Source organism: Anabrus simplex, chromosome 7, assembly GCF_040414725.1.
Source record: "Anabrus simplex isolate iqAnaSimp1 chromosome 7, ASM4041472v1, whole genome shotgun sequence".
In the NCBI taxonomy this organism is placed as follows: domain Eukaryota; kingdom Metazoa; phylum Arthropoda; class Insecta; order Orthoptera; family Tettigoniidae; genus Anabrus; species Anabrus simplex.
In genome coordinates, this window is record NC_090271.1 from 334,951,308 (window position 1) to 334,975,214 (window position 23,907).

Below are 23,907 nucleotides of genomic sequence, written 5' to 3' on the forward strand. Positions count from 1 at the left end.
ATAACCACGCTGCTGCCATTTTGACAGGTCCTAACCACACTGCTACCATCTTAACTACGTGGGACGCGGAATTTTGACGACACCTAACCTCAGAGCTGTTATCTTGATGGGACTTAGCCACGTGCTTTTTGACAAGCGGAATTTTGAACGACCCTAACCTCACTGCTGTCATCTTGACAGGTCCTAACCACATGCACTTGTTTGGCATGGATTTTTGAAAACTGAACGATCCCTAACCTCACTGCTATTATCTTAACGGGACTTTGACACGTGCTCTTGTGAGGTGCGGAATTCCCGACTCTATCTTGGAGGGGTCTAACCTCAGAGTTCTTTAGTTTTATTGTAAGCTGCCCCTCTAGACTATCTTGGAGGGGCCTAACCTTAGAGTCTCTAGTTTTAAGGTTAGCTGTCCTTCTCGACATGACCATTCCCGACACTATTTTAGAGGGGCCTAACCTCAGAGAATTATAGTTTTAAGGCTAGCTCCTCTTCTCGAAATCACCTCCCCGACACCTTCTTTGGAGGGAACCTCACTTCACGTGCTCTTAACAGGTATGAGGCAGGAATTTTGAAAAAGTAAACGATCCTAACCTCACACCTGTTACATTAACGGGACTTAACTTAATTCCACATGCTTTTGGCAAATGTGAGGCGAGGATTTTGAAAAAAGAGAGCAAGGCTTACTTTCATTCTACGTGCTCAGACCACGTGCTCTTGTTTAAGAGAGTTTTCAACAAGACTACGTGCTCTTGTTTTAATAGTTGTAAGACGCGAAATTTTCATACCTGATATACTTACGTTATTGTTATGTTATTAAACTGGTGAGCATGGTGTAGAGATGTCCTCTTGTCCTTTTCACCTCCTGTTAAGACGTGTGCATTGACTTTATGCAATTTTGTACTTACATTTTTCTATTTATCTTTTTTAACAGACAAAGAAGAGAATGGAGCGGAGGATGAATGTAAAGGTTTCGATAAGGAGGAGGTGATTGATTTTATATTTTTGTTTATTTTATATAAAACATAATTAGAAGGAAAAAAAGAAGATGCATAGAAGTGTGGTTGGTGTATAGTTGTACTTTCTCTTAAAACAATAATCACTACCACCATGCAAATAAAAATAGATTTTACGCTTTTAGTCACTACTTAGCAGGGTATACTATAAAAAAATCTTTGTTCTGGCTATAAACGATGAATGAACGACAAGCAGGGGATACTATACACTTACACACTACCACTACTAATGTAAATAGAGGATGGACGTAAAGCTGTACTTCCTCTTAAATAATATTCACTGCTATTATTAATGATAATAGAAGATGGATGTATAGTTGTACTTCCATCTGTGGTTTCACATTTTCACTCTACACAAACAGAAGTTACGAATGAACAACCCCCAGCACATCAGGCAGAGGATACCATTCTTAAAACAATAATCACTAGAGCCCGGATTTCCATGCACTATCATATAGCAAAACATGCACAATAACGTGGAAAATATCCACTATCAAACTTCAGTTCAACATGGTTACATTTTCAGTTCCTTTTGAAACATTGTACAACAACTATTTTTCCAAATTGCCTTGACTTAAGCTCATCCGTTTATCCGTCAGTACATCCTTAAACACTGGGGCACTGGCTATCAATTAATTAATACCTTGTTGCCAGTCATTAAGAATTTACGTAGCTAGTTCCCTTCCCTATTGTTATTTCGTATCGGTGTTTTCCAAATTCGTGCGTTCCTCATTCCAAGCTTGTGTCAAAGTCATACACCTGTCAACGTCATGTTACGTACACGTTACATAAAACTCTTAGACTGATTCTGATGGTTCGGTCAGCTTCCGCTTCGAACGCTAGCGCTGTGCCACGTCCTGGGAGCCATCTGGTGGTGAATGAACGCACCATTTCCACTTCTATTGCAATGTCTAAATTTAAAGAGTCATTGTTTAAGAAGTGGACAGTCGAGATTTTCTTCTGATGACACAGGGCACAGTTCTCTGCGAAACGTAAAGAATTTCACCTTCTGTCCTTGACACAGCATAATCCCAAAAGCCTATACAGTATCATGTCTGTAAGTACGGGCCGTGAAGGCATCAATGGCAACATTATTATTATTATTATTATTATTATTATTATTATTATTATTATTATTATTATTATTATTATTATTACTAATTCTGACCCAGCAGCAAGATGCGGGATAGCTACTTGGCGGTAAATTGCATCTGCTACCATTGTCATTGCTGACAGTGCGACCAGCAACATTGTCGCGCGCAGGCAAGTGCGAGGGATTTCTGGCGATACGAATGGTATACTTCCGTGCATTATTGACCTTATTATTGAGGTGAACCCAATATCATATCGTTTATTTCAAATGTGTTTAAATTTTTTTTAATATGCCTACCTTTAAGTTCACCAAAGGAAAAGATGGCTCTAGAAACGAACCCAGGAAAGATTAAAAATGATCGGTTTATGATCAGAATCAAGTACATTATGAACATTATGAACAACAGAAGGCGTTTCTATATGTTTAAAGGAGATTCCAAATACCATTGTTCACGTCTGTTACCTTCAGTTTTGAGATATAAGTATCCCCATACAAAGAATTCACATTTTTCACTTCCTTTCACATACCCCCTAGTTAAGTGAATTTTCCGGAAAAGAATACTTGTTTCTTTATTGGTAAAGGATCTTCTAAACACCAATTATCACGACTGTAACATCTTCAGTTTTTGAGATATGTGTCCACATAAAACGAATTCAACCCCTTTTCACCCCCACCCACCAACATAATTTTCCCTCCAAAATGTGTTTTTCTTTGTTTTTAAAGCAGATCCAAATACCAATTTTCACGTCTGTAACAGCTTTCGTTTTTATTAGATTTAAGTATCCTCATACAATTAATTTTTCAATTATTTCACCCCCCTCCTTCATTGGATTTTCCGAAATCAAAGGAATACGTGTTTCTTTACTTTTAAAGCAGATTCCAAATACCAATTTTCACGTCTGCAACATCTTTCGTTTTTGAGATAATACCATCTTTATACAAACAATTCAAACAATTTTTCAATTTCCCCCCTCTTGAGTAGATTACCGAAAACAAAAAAATAAGTATTTCTTTATTTTTAAAGGAGATTCCAAATGCCAATTCTCACATCTGTAACATCTTCAGTTTTTGAGGTATCAGTATCCTAATAAAAAGAATCAACCCCATTTTACGTCATATTTACCCCCACCCAAATGTTTTTTTCGAAAAAATGAATGCTTCTTTATTTTCAAGAGAGATTAAAATACCATTTTTCACTTCGCTAACATGTTAAGTTTTTGAGATATAGGTACTGTGGACATGCTCATTTTAAAATTTCACCCCCTTTTAGCTCCCCTTAAGTAGAGTTTCCGAAAACAAATCACCTATGTTTCTTTACTTTTACAACAGATTCCAAATACCAATTTTTACGTCTGTAACATTTTACTTTCCTGAGGTTTACTGCAGATAGAGTCTTTCTAAATATTCACCCCATTTGTCTTAACCCCCATTAAATGAGTATTCCAAAAACAAAAAATACACTTCTATTTTTAAAGGAGATTCCAGATACCAATTTTTAGGTCTGTAATATCTTCAGTTTCTGATCCTCATTAAAGGTATTCAGCCTCTTTTTCACATTTCCTGGTGGGATTTCCCGAAAACAAAATGATACGTGTTTCTTTAGTTTCAAAGGAGATTCTAAATACCAATTTTTGCATCTGTAAACTTTTAAAATTTTGAGATATAGATACACTCATTTTAAAAATTCACCCCCTTAACAATGGAATATTCAAAAATCCTCCCTTGGCAAGCACCTACATTGTAATTTAAATGTATCCTCAAAATTTCATTTGAGGCGTCCCATGCCAGAACTCGCCTTCTCCAAACTAACAATTTTTTTCAGGAAACACAGAAAACGAATTGCTAACATAATTCCTAGTGTTTTTTTGATGAAAACAATTCTAAAATTAAGAAAGAAATCATCCATGGCCATTAAATATTGTGTAAATAAATGATGTGTTGTAGAAACCGAATTATTTACGTTTAAAAAATGAAGGAGCCAAGTCTTGCTATAACACAGTTGGGATACCAGTTTTGCTCCAACCAAAAATTCCTTTGAATATCTGTTTACATTGAACAAGGTGGACGCAATTAATTAACACCTTTCAAAATTACGTTTACACACTTATTTATTAATGCATAAAAAGGTCAATGATTTTTAAAAATACATGAAGTAGTGTTTCATTAGTTCTTCAATGATTGTATTTTAAACAATTATATCTACACCTTCTTCCTGACAACAGTAAGGTTCTTCATCCTCGTCCTCATTGGCTCCAACAACAGCTTCATCATACGTACTGAGAACATTTTTCAGATAGTTCGTTGATGGATTATCAAACGACTGATAAGTAGTTTTTTGACGTCACTGATCTTGGCTGGCTTATCCTTAACACCTCGTGGAACCTCATTAACAACTACGTATTTTAATGTTTTACCTTTCTTCATAACTGACGTCTGTAGGTTCATATCAGAATTGTACGATACTTCACCTCTGATCAGAACATTATTCATTGATGTTCGTGATAGTATGAACCATTTGCACGAGGAAAACTGGAAATGCCTCTGTCCTGGTTTTTTCATAACTGCTGTGACACAGTTTTTCCAGTCTGACACTTGGCAGTCTTCACCTAGTTTTGTTACTGTTCCATGTTTGTTGAAGACCTCAGTATATGTATCAGGTTCGTAGATAAATGGCATTTTTCTGAGTGATTTTTCAATTAAACGAAAAATCCTGTCTGATGGCAGGAAGGAATGGCCTCTAACTGAAAAAACAAGTTCTATTTTCTTCACATCTGTGGAGCACTATTTAATAAATAATGAGCACGCATAAATAGCATTATAAAATTGCGATTCTGACCACCGCAACCATCGGCAGAGAGCCTGATTACAGAGGTATCAGACAGGTCAGTTTTCACTAAACAATCATGGACTGCAGAAGTTATTTCATTGGTTGACTTGCTATACTCGTTTTCATTCCAAGTGTTAATGTGTACACTGTCTTTAGTCAACTTTTCTTTGGATGAACTTTTGACTATGGTAAAATTGTAGGTGTAGAGTTGCCTACAATAGTAGGCACATTGGTCTGGTACTTTAGGAACTACCAAGTTCTTCTGACAGTCAAAACTAAATATTTGCATTCCTTCTGCACTGTCCTGAAGCTTAGAGAACAACGAATTTGCACATAATTTATGTAGATGTAAACCAATCATTACCACTGATTTAGAACCAGGATCCTTTCCAGCTTTTAACTGTTCTTTGTATGATATGCAAGTTGAACAGGCGTCTGTCACAGGCGTACCGAATCCAATGTTATATTCTAAACAAAACATTGACTGGAAACATGTTTTCTTCACTTTTAACTCATATGATGCCCGATTGTTGTACATCCTCCAAAGCTTACTTATACTTAAATCACCAGGCAAGTATTGCCGAGCCTGTGACTTTCCTCTGCGGTAGTGTGTTTCTGGTTTTGTACTCCTCCAAGAAACTGTCCGACTTATGATGCTTTCCTTACAGTGTACCTCGGTGACATTTTATCACCACTACGTTTTTCCCTAGGCATTTCACCAGTATTTAAATGCAAGCAATCCTCTGTACTCTATCTTTTGAAATGTGTAAGATTCCAAGGAAGTTTTTTTGGCACACTTTAAGTTTAAATTCAGAAGAATTCTTAACTTTTACATAGTAGTTAACAGAAATACCTTTCTTAGAGGTATACTCCTTTGTAGACCTTCTAACTGGTTGACGTATTCCAATGTATTTTAAAATGAATGAGTCTTGGATGGACCGGTCAGGTGGCTACAAGATTGCATGTTCGGCAATTCCTTTGACTTGTGCCTAAAACGAAATCAATATTATGTAGTACGGCTGTGGTGGTCTGGGAAAAGGTTCAATTACCTTTAAACCATAATGATGAATTACGTATTAAATCCTTGTATTAAAATGTACAAATTCATGCAATCGACACCTTGAATTTTACGCTTTTTACAATACTTTTAGTTCCTAATTTTGTAGCCTATGCAGTAAAACTGATGAACCTAATGAGTTAATTCATTTAATATAAACGTATGATTAAGAAAAACAGCTGATCAGATGCAGTCCCATTTAAATTAATTATTCTAAATATTAATCGTATGGACAAAGTCGTAACAACGGTAATGTTTAGTTACGAACTTAGGCCTAGTACTGAAGTAAACAACAGTTTGTTACCTTTGGCGTTTTTCATTGGTTCTCTTCCATTTTACGGAGTCTGCAGTCCTCTTCCTACCTTTCCCCCTTTTCTGCCGGAGTTATACTAGTATTAATTCTAAAACTTTTATCAAATAAAGCAATAGTATACCTTTACTCAAACATAACATAAACAGTAAAGAACAACTGGCTGGCTGTCGGCCGGGTACTCACGTGACCTCCCAGGTGAGCTGTGATTGGCCAGTTGGATTAGACCAGTTTAGAAATGACAGGTGCGTAGGAAAAGGCTGATTTTGCTATAATACTCGATTTTCTGCGTTCATTTCAACAGGAAATGACCAGTTTTAGCACGATATATGAATTGATGAAAACCATAACGGTATCAGTGACATTTAAAAAAAATGAGTTAAGCGCAGGATGTAACTCCGGGAGGATGAATCCTTTCACCAGCAAAGAGATACAAGCGACAGCGGTAATATTCTGCTCTCTAGTGATAGGTGGTATAACTACAAATGGCATGCTTTATACGTAGGGATGGGTCCAGTCGTTGCCTATGAGATACATAAGGCCGGAAAATACAGCACACTAGACTCAGCCTCGAGATACTTCCGACAAGCACCGCTAGAGTTCTCTTTACTGAGCTGTCACGCCCGCTCATTACAGCACGTTCCCGTGCGAAAACCTATACAAATTTATTAAAAACTAGCAATTCCAGAAGACACCAAAACAGATGAGATAAAAAAAAAAAATAGACCAAGAGAAGTTATATGACTCACTTTCTACAACGTATTTCTTACACTTTGCTTAAATGAAATAAGTAATTCACGAAAGCACCAGAGAAGTCTATTAACGAGTTTGTCACTTCTTCCCGTTTTCTTTAATTCTGCCTCAGTGTATCCGATAAACTGATCGAGATTGTGGTCATAAATAAATTTGGGTTTATTCACCAAATTATCAGCTATCCTACCTTTTCTTCCATACATATGGTGTTGCGACATTCGTATGAAGCCGCTGTTTGGAGAGCGATGTTATGCGTGGTTCGTCATTAGAAAATCCTATATAATTATTAGCATCTTCTGATGTGGTACAGTTAGGCAGTGCAAGGATCTCAAATCTGTAGCCGGTAAGTGCTTTCCTATGCCAGAGGACGCAAACTTTTAGCGTTATTTCACCGTATTTCACTTTTCCTTCCCGTAAGATTCAGTTTGTTCTATCAGGAATAAAACTTCTAAATAATCATTTGTACCATTATTTTGAAATTGGTCAAGTTCAGATACCTTAAATCATTTTTCTGATTTCATTACCACCGGGCGAGTTGGCCATGCGGTTAGAGGCGCGCGGCTGTGCGCTTGCATCCGGAGATAGTGGGTTCGAATCCAACTGTCGGCACCCCTGAAGATGGTTTTCAGTGGTTTTCCATTTTCACACCAGGCAAATGCTGGAGCTGTACCTTAATGCCACGGCCGCTTCCTTCCCATTCCTAGGCCTTTCCTATCCCATCGTCGCCATAAGACCTATCTGTGTCGGTGCGACGTAAAGCCACTAGTAAAAAAATTCATTACCGTATCCTACCTCTCAATATAAAGACTGTTTTCCGTAATCTGGCATTTGAAATTTCATCAAAATATATTTAGATTTAACATAAGTTAGATACTCGTAGCCTTTCCTTGACATAGAAACGAGACTTGTAGGTACTTCTTTTTTGTTTGTGGGTGACGTAGATCAGTTATATGCTGAAGATATGGCATGTTCATCGTTATCTGATTCAGAAATTTTACTAAATTTTGATGGCAGTACGTCATTTCTTGAAGCTGGAGCCTTCCTGCTTTTGATACTTTTCTGTTGTGAACACGGCATACACTAAAATCAGAAGGAAATTAGTTGGGGAGAATTCGCTTGATTGATATGCTTACATTGAAATTTGATGTATTAAAGTGCAGGCTACATACTCGTACCTAGAAGTAGCTTGTCTGCATTTCTCTTTTAACCAGCAAATGAACGAACAGAAAACAGCTACATAATGCCGCCGCCAGTCTGCCTAAGTGAAGAAATGGTATCTACGAGAGACGGAGAGACAGATAAACTTTCTCCCCCAGTTGAGAAGTGAGAGAGATGTGCTGTCACGTGACCATTAACATAGCACGCCATTGTCCATTTTTGTGCAAGCTTATTTCTCGTTCAAATGAACGAGGTAGTTCATTTGTGCTGTCTTCAAGGAAAGAGCTCTCGCGATACTTCTTTCAATGAACGAAGTCGTTCAAATGCACGAGGTAGTTTATTATGAGCATCTTATCCACAGAATAGCGGTGCGAGCTAGTATGTACATTTTACGATATATGGTGCTTGCTAAGGTCTTCGTCCTCCCTTAATATGAACGACAAACCATAAAGTCTTCGACCGCATCCCACGTCTTACGCTATTTAAAGCTCGGCGGTTCGAGGGGCGTATGAATCAGCTGTTTTAGAGAGAAGAAGCTATTTACCACTTTTATCCGCGGGAGAACATTTCTCTAAGATGATAATTGTCCTTTTTAGCTGTTAAAGAGCTGGGGAAGACGAATCCTGTGGAAACGTCCTGTTAATAAGGAATGTTCCTGAATAACTAACTAATACTACAATGCTAGTTATAAGTCTTTTCAAGTGTTTACTCTATAAAACCAGTGTTTTTCCTTATGCCTGACACTACACTCATCGGAGTGGAAGGTGTCAGGCCCTGCTCACTGACCCTAGGATGTATGCAGGTGAATTTATCAGAACCCCGTTAACTTTTGATATGCTCTATTGGTGTGTAAAATCTAATTCCCTTAATATTTCCATTAATATTACATTGTAATAAGGGAAGTAATGACTGAAATTACCGATATGAACTTCTATAGTTTTCTGACGATTACCACCTAATTTTAACCACTACTACATACATCTCATTTTAGACATCATTACACATGGGGCGGGGCAGATAGTGACCGAGAATAGGAATCGTCTCACATGAAAAAGGGTTGAGCAGCTATTATTTCTGAACAGTAAATTCTGAACTGTTTAACGGCCCCCATTTATTGTTACGGTTTCCATGGACGTCGAGGTGCCGAAATTCTATCCCGCAGGAGTTCTTTTACGTGCCAGTAAATCTTCTGACAAGAGGCTGTCGTATTTGGGTACTTTGACATTTATGAGCGTTTTCTATGTGGTATGAACAATTTTTACATATGTTATTATTTTAGTTGATTATTCTTCTACGTCGATAACCTATAAGTTCTGAATACAATACCGTAGTCTCGTGTCGGTTACCATGTGATAACATGATTTTGCTACTCCGCTTCAAGGGCGTATGATTTCATTGTGCATGTTGTTAACATTGATTATTTCGTGTGTAGACAAAGTATTTATTTACCAGTGCCCGTGTATAATTCCCACAACTGTCGTGTATTATAGAACGCTTACAGTACGTAAGTGCCAGACTGTAAACACGTTCTTATTTTTTTTGGTAATGTTTTAAGAGGTAAACCAGCGACATTATCACCCCATTGTGTGTATTGTGGCCCATATCTTGCATAAGACCGGACTCGAACAAACGTGAGCTTAGTTATAGCAAATACAGTAGAGACAATACACGACACTGAGCAAGATATCGAGGGACAGCTATTGGAGTTCACTCTAGCGGATAGACCTGAACAGTACTGATTCTCTCATAAGAGCACGTGTATTTTTGTGTGAAGTTTTTGGTGTTATTTATGCGTTTTCAGTGAGTTGACATAATTAAATAGTACCGTGTGTCATTCCTTGATATCTCCTCTCAACATGAGGGCAAAGGTATGTGCTGCGTTTGGCTGCAGTAATTACGAAGTACAGAAAAATGCGCGGTCATTCATCAGGTTCCCTCGTGACAAGAACATGTAAGTAGTATTGTGTTTGCATATATATTCTTCCAGTGACAGAGATTTTTATTGTACTTCATAATCTTCTGATCTGCTCGACCCATATTTTAACTGGCATACAATGTAAGACGCATGTTTTATTGTATAGTGCAGCAGTTAACCTTCAATACCGATGTGTTGTTGTAGGTGTGATCTGTGGGGTTTGAAACGTCACAGAAGTGATTTGGATAAGGTGTACAAGAAAGAAGGGACGTTACGCTTATATAAGAATTATAAGATCTGTTCAGATCATTTCCAGGCCAGCGACTTTAAAAATCCTCGACTATACAGCCAAGGGTATGTTATATTTTTACTCTAATTGTACGTAAATTTTCCTCAAAGCATCACTATCGACAACATTTTCATACTTTTCTTTCTTTAATCCCTCTTCTCAGATTAAAGCCCGAATTTTATAATTTTCTTTCTATTAGTAGGCTTCATATTAAGAGGAAAATTGTCCAGCTTTTAAATGTTAATTCATTGCATCATGTGTGTAAGGAATGTGCCGATATTTTTATTGACAAGTGTCTTAATGTGATCATACAATGTTTTTTAAATGAGAAAAAAGACAAATCCAACCGTAAAAGTTCAGGCAGGAATGCTAAAGCTAAAAAAGTAATGCATAAATGAAAGATCAAGCCATTTCACATCTTGTTTATGTGTCTAATTTCAGTCTTTGAATAATAACCTTTTAAATAATTCTTCATTCAGTTATCCAGAATTGCTTTAGCAACTTCGAAGTTAATATCTCAATACCACTTTCTTTCTAGACGTAATTTATTTATCCATTTCCGTATATACATTTCCATTGATATTTGAATTTAGCGCGATTTGTTCAGGTCAAGTCACTAAGAGCGCCACCGTCGAATTGTCTCCCATTTTAGCAAGGCAAAATCCGTAAGTGTCGCGTATTCTCTATACTGTATTTGGTTATAGCTAGCAGGCAAGTACGACATTCTGCGAACTTTAAATTTGATTGTCGTCTTTCGGAGCTCCTAGCACGAACAGAAAACAAGTACCCAATGCAGTGCGCCGCCGCCAGTTGAGAAGTGTGAGCGGAGATGTGCTGTCATGTGATCATTAAAACGGCAGGCCATTGGCCATTTATGCACGAGCTTATTTTGTCGTTCAAATGAACGAGGTAGTTCATGGAGGCGCTGGTTCATTTGTGCTGTCTTCATGGAAACAGCTAGTTAGTACGTACATTTTGCAATAGATGGTGATTGTTTAGGTCTTCGTCCTCTATGCTCGCGTGAACGAACTCGTACAAGTTCAAATGAACTAGTTAGTTCATGAACGACCCAACTCTATACGAGTGTTAAGATGTTTAGATGCCTTTTTCTCTGAATTATCAAAATGCTGCTTATACCGTTATGGTTTTCATCCATTCATATGTATCACCAACAAATAGGAATTAACCTAAGATATCCAGTACTATAGCTATCTCAATTTTGGAAAAAGTGGATAAGGCGAGTTTTGGCATCGGACGCCTCATTTCTGTATGTCCAGTAGTTTTGGCTCGGCGATGATCAATCAGTCAGGGTAATAGATAAGGAAAGATCTTCATTGGGGTAATCACATTAACAAAGGTGTGTACTTGATAAAATTAATTACAAATCAGCTATGGACTGCCAACAGACATCCGTTTCTCTCCCACCTGGAAGACTGAAATGTAAAGTCAAAATTGACACTTAGGTAGCCTAGATTGCATTGAATCTCTTTATAAGTTTATGAGAGTATTTGGGAGTTATAGTAAGGATGTTAAGGAAAGGGCATGTAAGTCTATGGTAAGACCCCCATTAGAGTATGGTTGCTGTATATAGGACTGGCACCAGCATTACTTGATACGAGAAATGGAGAGGATTCAAAGGAAAGCAGCATGTTTTGTTCTGAATGATTTCTGATAAAAAGAGTATGTTATGAAAATGTTGCAAACTTTGGGTTGGGAAGATGTGGGAGTAAGGAGACAAGCTGCTCGACTAAGTGGTATATGATGGGGATGTTCCGTGTTGACAGTGGGACATGGAATTACATTAGTAGACGATTAAGCTTGTGTGGATGCTTTAAAGATCAATGATGACTGATTTTATTGTATGAAATTCTGATCTTACATGGGAACGACTCTAACTGGTTTCATGTCTTTATTTAGACAAATGATTTTTTTTTTTTTTTTTTTTTTTTACAAGTTACTTTATATGGCACCGACACAGATAGGTCTTATGGCAATGATGGGACAGGAAAGAGCTAGGAGTGGGAAGGTAGCAGCCGTGGCCTTAATTAAGGCACAGCCCCAGCATTTACCAGGTGTGAAAATGGGAAACCACGGAAAACCATCTTCAGGGCTACTGACAGTGGGATTTGCTAGTTGCTTTACATCACACCGACACAAATAGGTCTTATGGCGACGACGGGACAGGAAAGGCCTGGGAATGGGAAGGAAGCGGCCGTGGCCTTAATTAAGGTACAGCCCCAGCATTTGCCTGGTGTGAAAATGGGAAACCATCTTGAGGGCTGCCGACAGTGGGGTTCGAACCCACTACCTCCCGGATGCGAGCTCTCAGCTGCGCGCTCCTAACCGCACGGTACAGTGGGATTTGAACCCACTGGCTACACTTAGGTGACTACAGCTATCGAGCTCGGTGTGAATGAGTAACAAGGTAGTCTCATTTCACCACAAACGAGTCTCCCACATTCAATCAATCAATACAGATCTGCATTTAGGGCAGCCGCCCAGGTGGCAGATTCCCTATTTGTTGTTTTCCTAGCCTTTTCCTAAATGATTTCAAAGAAATTGGAAATTTATTGAACATCTCCCTTGGTAAGTTATTCCAGTCCCTCACTCCCCTTCCTATAAATGAATATTTGCCCCAGTTTGTCCTCTTGAATTCCAACTTTATCTTCATATTGTGATCATTCCTACTTTTATAAACGCCATTCAAACTTATTCGTCTACTAATGTCATTCCACGCCATCTCTCCGCTGACAGCTCGGAACATACCACTTAGTCGAGCAGCTCTTCTTCTTTCTCTCAATTCTTCCCAACCCAAACATTGCAACATTTTTGTAACGCTACTCTTTTGTCGGAAATCACCCAGAACAAATCCAGCTGCTTTTCTTTGGATTTTTTCCAGTTCTTGAATCAGGTAATCCTGGTGAGGGTCCCATACACTGGAACCATACTCTAGTTGGGGTCTTACCAGAGACTTATATGCCCTCTCCTTTCTTCTCGTTTATGATTGCCACTCTCACTGTCTCAATATCCTCCTGACAGGTTCAAGACATGCAAGGCACATAACCTCTCACTGCAAGTGTACCGGTATTTCCATAACATGGGGGACTTGTTTGAGTTTGATGGATGTATATAGTAATAATAATGAAAACCTACAACCTGTTTTCCAGTCATTGACTGGGTCAGGGATGTAATGAATGAAACATATATAGGCTCTTATTACAATGGGGTCGCCACTCCCAAGGTGATTTTTATTAATGAGTGATAAATGCTATGAAATGATAATGGAGAGTGTTGCTGGAATGAAAGATGACAGGGAAAACCGGAGTACCCGGAGAAAAACCTGTCCCGCCTCCGCTTTATCCAGCACAAATCTCACATGGAGTGACCGGGATTTGAACCACGGTATCTAGCGGTGAGAGGCCGACGCGCTGCCGTCTGAGCCACGGAGGCTCTGTAGTAATAATAATAATAATAATAATAATAATAATAATAGAGTTAAATATTCATGGTTCTCATGGTTCATCAATTACAACCTGGGAGACACTTGTGCAAAGACCTCTTCAGTTCACAGGGTTGACTACGTAGAGTCATATGGATACAGTAGAAACTGGTTTCTAATAATTAAATGAGGCAATCTTGAATGACTTACATAACTCAGAAGTGTGTTAAAAAAAAAAAAAAATCTTACAAGGGAACATCCACAATGGTGAAGTCGCCGATCGCGATGAAACTTAGAAAACACATTGAGGTACATGTAAAAACAATGCCAGCATCAATTTTAGGCGCCAACATTCATTAGCGCGTTAACTAAGGGGCCTAAAAGTTGCGACATTTCAAGTTCCGCGCGATCAGCGATGAATACCTGCTGGCCAATGCTAAGCCGGCCACACACACTTCCCGTCTGAAGAGACACCCTCTGCACCGCCTTTTACCCTCCAAGTGGTTCTCCCCGGCACGTTCCCCTCCTTTCTCCTCTCGCTTGCCGGCTGCTTGGCTGTGGAACGAGACCGGCGCTATATTTTGCTTCTTTACGTACTATAATTATTGAAATCCTTTAAATCACGTACCGTTTCACACATAATGATAATAAATAACCTAAACGTATTTACTCATATTTTATGCAAATGTTATATTTTAATTCCTGCTAATTCCGGTGAGTTGTCAATTCGTGGGTACAACCCCAAATTAAGCACCGTCGGGCGTGGACAAACGTGGTATAAGGTACCGCGTCCGACCTAGGCTTAAATTATTAGTTACGTCTGAAACACCTTGAAGCTGTCGGCAGTGTCATTTGAAACTTTAAATATCCTTTTATTTAAAGAAATTACGTGCCCGGGTAGAGGATCTCAATGAATGTAATGAGATGTTGTACCTCAGGATATCAGAATATGGTTACAGGTCCAGACCTTCTTTTCATGTCCACTCCCCTACCTCCATTTTGTGTACGCTATCAGTTGTGTAACAACGAAACGAAATCGCGAACAACAGCAATTATAAACTCCGAGTTAGAAACTGCTGGTATTTCCCGTATTACTTACTCTGGTATAAGGAATCTAGATAGAATGTTTTTATTTGTGCTTGTATTGAACGATGTATTTATGTTTTGCAGTGAAAGGCACAACACATTTAAATTGCAGCCATGGTTGTCGAACATAAATCAATTAAATGCATAGACAACTTTGATATGAGTATGACATGGAATGATTGACGCAATAAGCAACGTCTTTAAAAAGAAATAAAGATGTGCATTTATATATGCAGTAGATATACCGTAATCACAGGCAGAGCTGTAGTCCTACTTACTCGTACTTTTGCGCTATAGCTGACAGAGGTCTATGTATTCAACAAGTAGCCATATTAAAGTATCACACTACAGTCTTCTGGGTACAATGGCAGTTACATACGTAAAAGTGTACATGGCTATTGTACGAACTGGTACAACAACAAAAAATTACAAGGCACCACAATAAATGACACCATATACATTACATCGGGCAAACTCCCCGTCAATAAATAGTAAGCAAAAACAATTTATGGTCTATTCGACACATTACAAAATAGTGAAAAGACGACTGAAACAAAACACAATTAACAACAGGCACCATACTTTTCTCAAGGGACGTATGCTTTACAATAGTGGTGTTCCTCGTAGAAGTGTGTGACGCACAAGTCCTTTGTACACCACGCACATTTGACAAAAACCAGTATTCGGGCACAAAGAACATACCAAGCCAACACTGTCGAAGGAATACACTACCGGGTGTTCGAATTGTCCAGGATGATAATCAAGGTACCCACTGCTGTATCACGAGTACTTCCACATGTTTGTGAATCGAGGAGATGTCAGCTGGAAATGTAACAGTGATTGCAACTTTAAGATGGTGTTACGGTGATGCAGCACGATGCCGGTATTCATAAGTCGCAGCCCAGAATACATTCGTCTGGTGTATGTTTTCCAAATCCGAAACCCATACACGTCAAATGGCTGACAAACGGCTGTAACGCCGGCTGGAATCTTCATAACTTCAACTTCCGTGACATGAACACGCGCATTGTGGCCAGAGAAAGAATCTAACAATAAAATATTTTGTCCATCGGGTAAACTTGGTTTCAAGATGTCATTATACCAGCTCTGAAATTCTGCTTTGCCCATCTTTCCAGACGTGGTGCACACGACATGAATATTTTCGTGTGAAAATATTCGTTTCTTAACAAGGGAACCAAAAACGCCATTTCTTTCCTTTAAAACGATTAGCAACGGGGAGAGTAGCTCACCTTCTGCTGACATGGTAGGCAGAATCGTGTAGCTGTGCGTAGTAGAGGGAATTGATTGGACCACCGTGCTAATCGACTTTTCTCCTCGGCGCGCTAATGTTCTGCCGATGTACATTTCCAAATTAAAGCCGCTTTGGTCGCTGTTAAAAACATGTGATGGGCTGTGTAACTGTATTTTTTCTTTTACGGTTTCCACAAACATTTGGGCTTCCACCATAACGTCACTTTCCCTATCAAGTTTTCTCGTTGTTGTCACGACAGTAATTTTTCGGGATGTGATCCCAAATTTCTTTTTGAAGTCGTACACCCAGCGTGAGGACGCTTGAAAGTCATGGAGCCCGCAAGAGCGGGCACTTTGCATTGCTTAATGTTTGATTGTGACGCCATGGATGGTGGACGTACGGTACTCCGCGCCAAAGTTTTTCTTGCAATCCATCGCAATAAGACCAAATTTGTCTCGGAGAGAGCCTCCTTCATCCACAACTTTTTTCCAGGCGGAGAGCTGTGACACACTATGCAAACGACGGAAGTGCTTTTGCACAGTTGTAAATTTAAGATTTTTCCGTTTTCCACTCCTCCAGAAGTTGACTGCTCTTGTTTTATACTGTAAGTCTAAGGTGTCCGCCGAACTGGCACTGTCTTGGCTTTGTCCCGGTTCTGGCTCGCTATATTCAATATCCTTTTCGGTTTCCTCCGACTGATCAGACTTGTACGTCAAACTTGTAACGTCCTCCAAATAGAGACTGTCACCTTCAAGACGGCAACTTATAAGCTCTGAAAAAAATAAAACAAATAACTAAAATACATGCTATGTGTATATGTATTGACAGGAACAATAGAGAACACAATTGTTCGTTTAAAAACAACGAGAGTGTTATCGGTAATGAAATGAAATGTCGTATGGCTTTTAGTGCCGGGATATCCCAGGACGGGTTCGGCTCGCCAAGGGCAGGTCTTTCTATTTGACACCCGTAGGCGACCTGCGCGTCGTGATGAGGATGAAATGATGATGAAGACATCACATACACCCAGCCCCCGTGCCGTAGGAATCAACCAATTAAGGTTACAATCCCCGACCCAGCCGGGAATCGAACCCGGGACCATCTGAACCGAAGGCCAGTACGCTGACCGTTCAGCCAGCGAGTCGGACAGAATTATCGGTATCAACATATCATAAACCTACAATTTCACATGCAGCGCAAAAGACCACGCTTCAATCTACGTTATTACGGCCTATGTCCGCAGTGTGACATCTCCCCGTGAACGTCAAAACCTATTTGACAATAGTTGACTGCTTAACACTCACCCTCAATCGCGTCATAAAGGTGCAGCTCCCGAAAGTTCAGCGGACCTTCTTCACCGTGACTTCTGTGCTTTGCTTGAAGATGAAAAATAATTTTTCACACGCTCAGTGACATTGCCCTAAAGGACTCGTCGCAAACGTTTTCATAAATATTTCATAAAATGTAAACTGCCTATACAATGTGGAAATTCCAAGGGAGAGCTATGAGGAAGGCTGATAGCGTACGCAGTGTAGCACAGGTTCTGTTCGACAGCTAAGCAGACGGCAGCGCGGGGAGAGGGAAACGAGTGGTGCTGAACCAGGCGGGGCGGAGGGGAGGAGGAGCAGAGGTGTGGCACAAAGCAGTGTTCCGGCTAAGCAATGGTCAGGAGGAATTCATCGCTGTTTGCGCGGAACTTGAAATGTCGCAACTTTTAGGCCCCTTAGTTAACGCGCTAATGAATGTTGGCGCCTAAAATTGATGCTGGCATTGTTTTTACATGTACCTCAATGTGTTTGCTAAGTTTCATCGCGATTGGCGACTTCACCATTGTGGATGTTCCTTTGTTAGTGAAAAAATCTTATAAAATTTTTACCTAGCCGGTTGTGAGTCTGTCTGGGTGTGTCCCTCTTTAAATAGCATTCAACTATGATTTTGAGATTAATACTTTGAGGTGACCATAGAGTCATACAACATTAATGTGGTAAGTTAAACAGAACATACTATGAGAATATTAAAGTTCCTTACCCACAGAAGCTTCATTTTTCAACTAATTTAAAATGATGTTTGAACAGACATTACCATTCCATTGTCTGATAACTTGATGTATTAGAATGCAGTCAACTGAACCACATTAGGAGAAACTAAACACAAAGAAAGATTTTATGGGAAAAACAACAAAATAGGAAAATATTATATCAAAGGGAAGAAGCATTAAGGTAAGATTATCTCTTGTGCTACAGAACTCAAATTACTGTGCTGGTGATATTTACTACTACTACTACTAGGCTACTAGTCATGCACCAAAGAATAACATATATTTCTTTAAAAATAACAGAAATATCTTTAATTACAACTGAGAAACATAGTATCTACAAGGATGTAGGGTAAATAAACATTTTGCCCCCTTCTTTTACTTTTGCACAGACTGAGACAGTTCAAGAATACCAAACAGTTTCTCACACATGCATGGCATTTATATACAATTAGCTCTTGTGCAAGATTTGAGATATTCTATACAATAATTTAAATATATTTTACAGTTAATATAAAATATTACAACACTGGAAATTTAATACATCATTATAAATTCATGAATAAGAAAACATAATGAAGTCTATGGCACAGTACATGTATGCCTCAGGGCCTCTTAAAAATATATATGTGTAGTACAAAGAAGCACATGGACAGTGAGAAGAACATTATTATTCATAAAAATTGTTTTTCATACTAAGGAATGACTTCACAGCTGGCCTTTGAGCCTGAGATTATGCATTCTTGATACAAATTCTATGTGAAGTATATCCTTTAATACATACTACTTTCATCACATTACCTATAGCCTTTTAAGATTTATCACCTGTATTTAGTAGTTTAAAATGGCATGAAAATAGAGGATTCTCTATATGAATCTTTATATGTATATATAAAACATTTGAAAGATATAATCAAGGTTCAATTCCACAAATTTTTATGAAAACATAAGCTGGGCGATGCATATGGGAGTACTAATATTCTTACTTGAAATGTGTGCTGTTTACATGTAAACAACTCAAATACAAACTCCCAGCAATAAATTGCTCACAGAATGTACAAGATATTCACAATATTTTGAAACAAGGTTGGAAGAGAACGGTAGCCAACCAAGGGAGGTCAGACAAGAAGGATAAAAAGGAGAAATTTGGCACAAGTAAGTGAATGTCAGACTCAACTGGCAACTAGTGGTTAATAATAGATGATCCAATAATTCAATGCAAACAATATAACAAAATAATTACATAATATTATCAGGACAGTTTCAAGATTTTGGATTCTTTGAGTTTTTGGATTTCAAGATTCTGTATTTACTGTACGCTCACTTTTTAGTGATAGATTTTCGTACTCGGTGAGGAGTAAGAAGGGAGCACTGCCAGTTCCGGTAAATACTGCCAAATGAATGGAAATGAAATCTGAATTGAATCGATAATATGATGGATCGATATGAATTTTCTAAACCTTTATTATCTTAACGCCAACAACTGTGTCACACACACAATATATAATACTATATAATATTTCCCGATGCAAAACGTGTTCCTAGCATGAATTCTATAGATTGGCTTTGCTGTGTAAACAACAACAGTACGAGTACATAAAGTGTACGCCAGATGTTGCACAGCGATGATAAGTGATTCTTAGTTTGTGTTTCATAGGTTGCCAATACAAATCTCAAAGATAACCGAAGTCGACCGAAGTCTACTTACCTACTTCAACCAAATGTGAAATTTTTACCAGTTTATCTCATAATTACCGATTGCATTATTTAGTGTTAGATTATCTCAAGCACTGCATATTACAAAAAGAATAGGCTTAGGTGAAAGGCAAATACCAAGAAGAGTTTTCTAAATAGATCAAGATGTAGTACCCTGTTACTATTGTCCACCCTTTCATGATAATCAGACATGAACACACACACACCATATTTAATATTAAGTTATTATAACTAGCTATAATTCCCTCTGTATATCGGTGGTTGAGTGTCAGCCTCCAAATCTCATTACTATGGGCTCGAATCCAGAAGAGGTAGTCTGATTTTTCAAGGGAGGCAAAATGTCCATTTGGCACTATGTTGTAAAAAATTGTCAAGTAACAGATTTCGGGTGACACAGTTAGTGCCTGTAGACATGATACGTATGGGCTTCTGGACTTATGCCATGTCAAGAAAACAAGGTAGAAGACTTGATCGTGAACGGTTGAGATTTTCTTCTGAAGGCATGGAGCAAAGTTCTCTGCGATATGTTAAGAGTTTCACCTTGTTTTCATGACACGGCATAAGCCTAAAAGCCCATATCATGTCTACAAGTATGGGCCGTGAAAGCATCAATGTTAACAGTTAGTGCCTATTCAACAATATTAATGAAAAACTCACCCAGTTTTAAAATTTCCAAATAAGACCCCAAAATGAACAGCTAGCACAGCAATTCCTATGACATTCTTAAATGAATGAGAATACTGACATTTTGGGAATAGAGAGATATCTTGCACAATCTTCCAATGAAATGAGACCATAACTAAAGTGCCCTGGACATGCAAAGAGGTAGCCTCCACCTCCAAAATGAAACATTATTATCTACTTTCTACAAGCAAGGATTTCAGAACTTAATTTTCATTCAATGAATCTACAAAAGACAAACAATGATTAGCTATTAAGGCACTTCATAGCTGTTGTGTCCTTTGTAATATGCAAGTATACTCTGTTCCTACCTACTTTTGGTTTAGAAATTGAATATAAGCATCCTACAGAATAAACTCAAGAAATAGTATAAATATTTTCACAATATCATATCTCAAATTATTCCCCACAAATATAATGAAGTAATCACTGCAAGTGCAGAGAGAAAGATCAGTGAATAAAGACTATATATCTTAATTAGAAATGTAAAAGCACAGAAGTGTCTGCAGAATTAATAAGATGCAACAAACTTGAATCTTGTTAACAGAAAGGTCATCTATTGGGTGGTTCACCAGCCCCTTGCAATCTAGTTGTATGCATCCCACCACTTCTATCACAATTCTGAAATACATCAGTCCTTCTCCTTAAACTGGGGTAATATAACAAGATGTGTGGTTACAGACTAGAGGGGAGAGCACCACTATTAATTCATTATGAGTATCTCGAATGAACAGACAAAACAAGCATAGATACAAAGAACACGCACGTTACGACAGGAGGTGCACATACAGACCAGAAGCACGTATAGTATAGGTTGGGAACTGCACGCTGCACGTCAAGCCTTGCAGTAGCTCACATGGCAAGGGTGTGGTGAGAGACATAATAGTGGACAGTGCTTGAAGGTTCGAATCACATGCAAGTGGTTTTCATTTATTTTTAAACTGCCAATTGTCTGGGGTGTGGTAAGGTTGCATATTTGATAGCTTCCACAGATTGATTTATTTGGCCCTGTAAAGGGCAATACCTATTGTGGCACTGGGAATGGAGCAGGATTGGATGAGGGTGTGATTGTCTGCGGCTAGGACACAGGTAACCAGTTAGTTATTGTCATACATGTTCCAAGCTTCATAAACCACAGGTGGGGCAAAGTATGTCCCATTGGAACAATAACATGCAATGGGAGGTAGGTGTGTACCAGCATGAACTCCCCTCCTTCGAGACAAGTCACAACAAAACACAAAGCTTATTCACTGCCTTGTGATGTATTCCAGGAAAGAGTATGTGGATATGTTACACGTCTGTGGAGGAGTTAGACAGAATGTATACCAGGAACAACGTCTATATCAAGAATGCTATCCCGATAGACAACAATCGAAAGAGATGGTATTTCAGAGTGTGGATATCCTGTGACATCTGCTCACATCTGGCATGACCCTCACACTAGCACATGGGCCACTGCACAGGAGACAAACCTCAGCTGGGCATCTGTTATGTAGATATTACATACACAGTGGTTTTACCTATACCATCTACACTTTCATCAGGAGCTCAGCGGTCATGATTTCAAAGCCAAGCTGGCATTCTGTAATGGACCCTACGGCATGTGGACACTGATCCTGCCTCTTTAGCGACCACGTTATTTATGCACAAAGAGCGGTCCCACAACAATAGAACTGTTAATCGCCTTAATATGCATTACTGGAGTGTGGATAATCCCCACAGCTTTACAGGTACAATGGAGCATAAACATATGGTGTGGCATCATGGATGATCACCTCATTGGGACCTCTGATGAGAGAACGCTATCTGTGGTTTCTCTTAATGAACTACCACCGTTCTTGGAACATGTGCCCACTCCTTGACCGCTTAAGAATGTGGTCTCAACAGCAGAGTTCCACCGCACGCAGTGGAGGTCATCCGGAACCATCTCCATGCGCCGTATCCTGATAAGATAGAAAGCGACCTGTCCGCAGGCCTTCCAGATTGCCCGATCTTATGCCCTTGGATTTTCTTCTGTGGGGTCATGTAGAACAACTGGTGTATGCACAGGAGCTGGCCATTACTGATCACCTTAGACAGCTCACCACCAAGGCATGCTGATCCGTTATGCAGAGATGTAGCAGCGTGCCAGACTGTCCTTACAACATTGGGCGCAGCTCTGTTCGAGCAGGTACTGTGTTAAATGATGCAGGTAACGGAAATCCTGTCACGTTTCCTAGTCTCTTCCAAAAAATACTTTCATGGAATTCGAACCTTCTATCCCTCAAGCACTGTTCACTTTCAGATCACAAACCGCGTCTGCCAAGTGAGCTATTGTGAGGCTTGACATGCAGTGGGCAGTTCCTAGCCTATACAATACCTGTTCCTCGACTGTGTGTGTGCGCATGCACGCGAGTGCACCTCTTGTTGTAAGTTACATGTTCTTCGTATCTGTGCTAGTTTTACGCGTTCATTCAAATTAATAGTGGCGCTCATGATTTCTGCTGTTTTCTAGCCTGTAACGACAACTCTCGTTATATTACTCCCGTTTAGAGAGAGGGACCGATATATTTCAAAATTTGTAGTAAACGAGGTGGGTTGCATAAAACTAAACTGCAATGGGTTAAAACTAGATTATTTTGTGAGAAGGACTACAAAGTCTAGACGAATGAGTAATTCTATTTTTATTTTTTTACAATTTGCTTTACATGGTTACACCATTGTAGAGAATCTTAATGCTAATTTGGATGCTCTTATAACATAAATGTCTTAAAATAAGAAAATATGTGTAAGAAGTTTAATCTCCACTACACTCAATTTCTCAAGCAAATGTACGATTTACTGAGTTTAAAAGGTGGAAAGTATTTGATTTCCAGATATTTTGCACAAGACAGTACCTGAAAAATACCATGAAGAGAAATATGAACAATAATAGAGGATCAGCCAGAATTAATAACCACGGAGCTCAATAGTTGCAGTCACTGAAGTGCGGTCAGTATCCAGTATTCGGGAGATAGTGGGTTCTCTAGTGCTCTATTGGTGGAAAAATATCTAATTCCCTTCATGGGAATTTAGTATTACCATTTCAAACCCCACTGTCGGCAGCCCTGAAGATGGGTTTCCATGGTTTCCCATTTTCACACCAGGCAAATGCTGGGGCTGTACCTTAATTAAGGCCAAGGCTGCTTCCTTCCCATTCCTAGCATTTTCCTGTCCTATTGTCGCTATAAGACCTATCTGTGTCAGTGCGACGTAAAGCAAATTGCGGAGAAAAAAAAAAAGAGAGGCAGACGTATTTGAGAAC

At 39.0% G+C, this 23,907-nt stretch overlaps 1 protein-coding gene across 1 annotated transcript in view; it reads right to left on the reverse strand.

Annotated features, from left to right (window-relative positions):
- Positions 1-16,883: 16,883 nt before the first annotated feature.
- LOC136877156 (arf-GAP domain and FG repeat-containing protein 1) overlaps positions 16,884-23,907 on the reverse strand; it is a 272,539-nt gene continuing 265,515 nt past the window's right edge. Inside the window, exon 11 of the mRNA XM_067150965.2 lies at positions 16,884-16,964. The gene's annotated coding sequence lies outside the window, so the exon portion shown is untranslated. The remainder of the gene's footprint in view (positions 16,965-23,907) is intronic.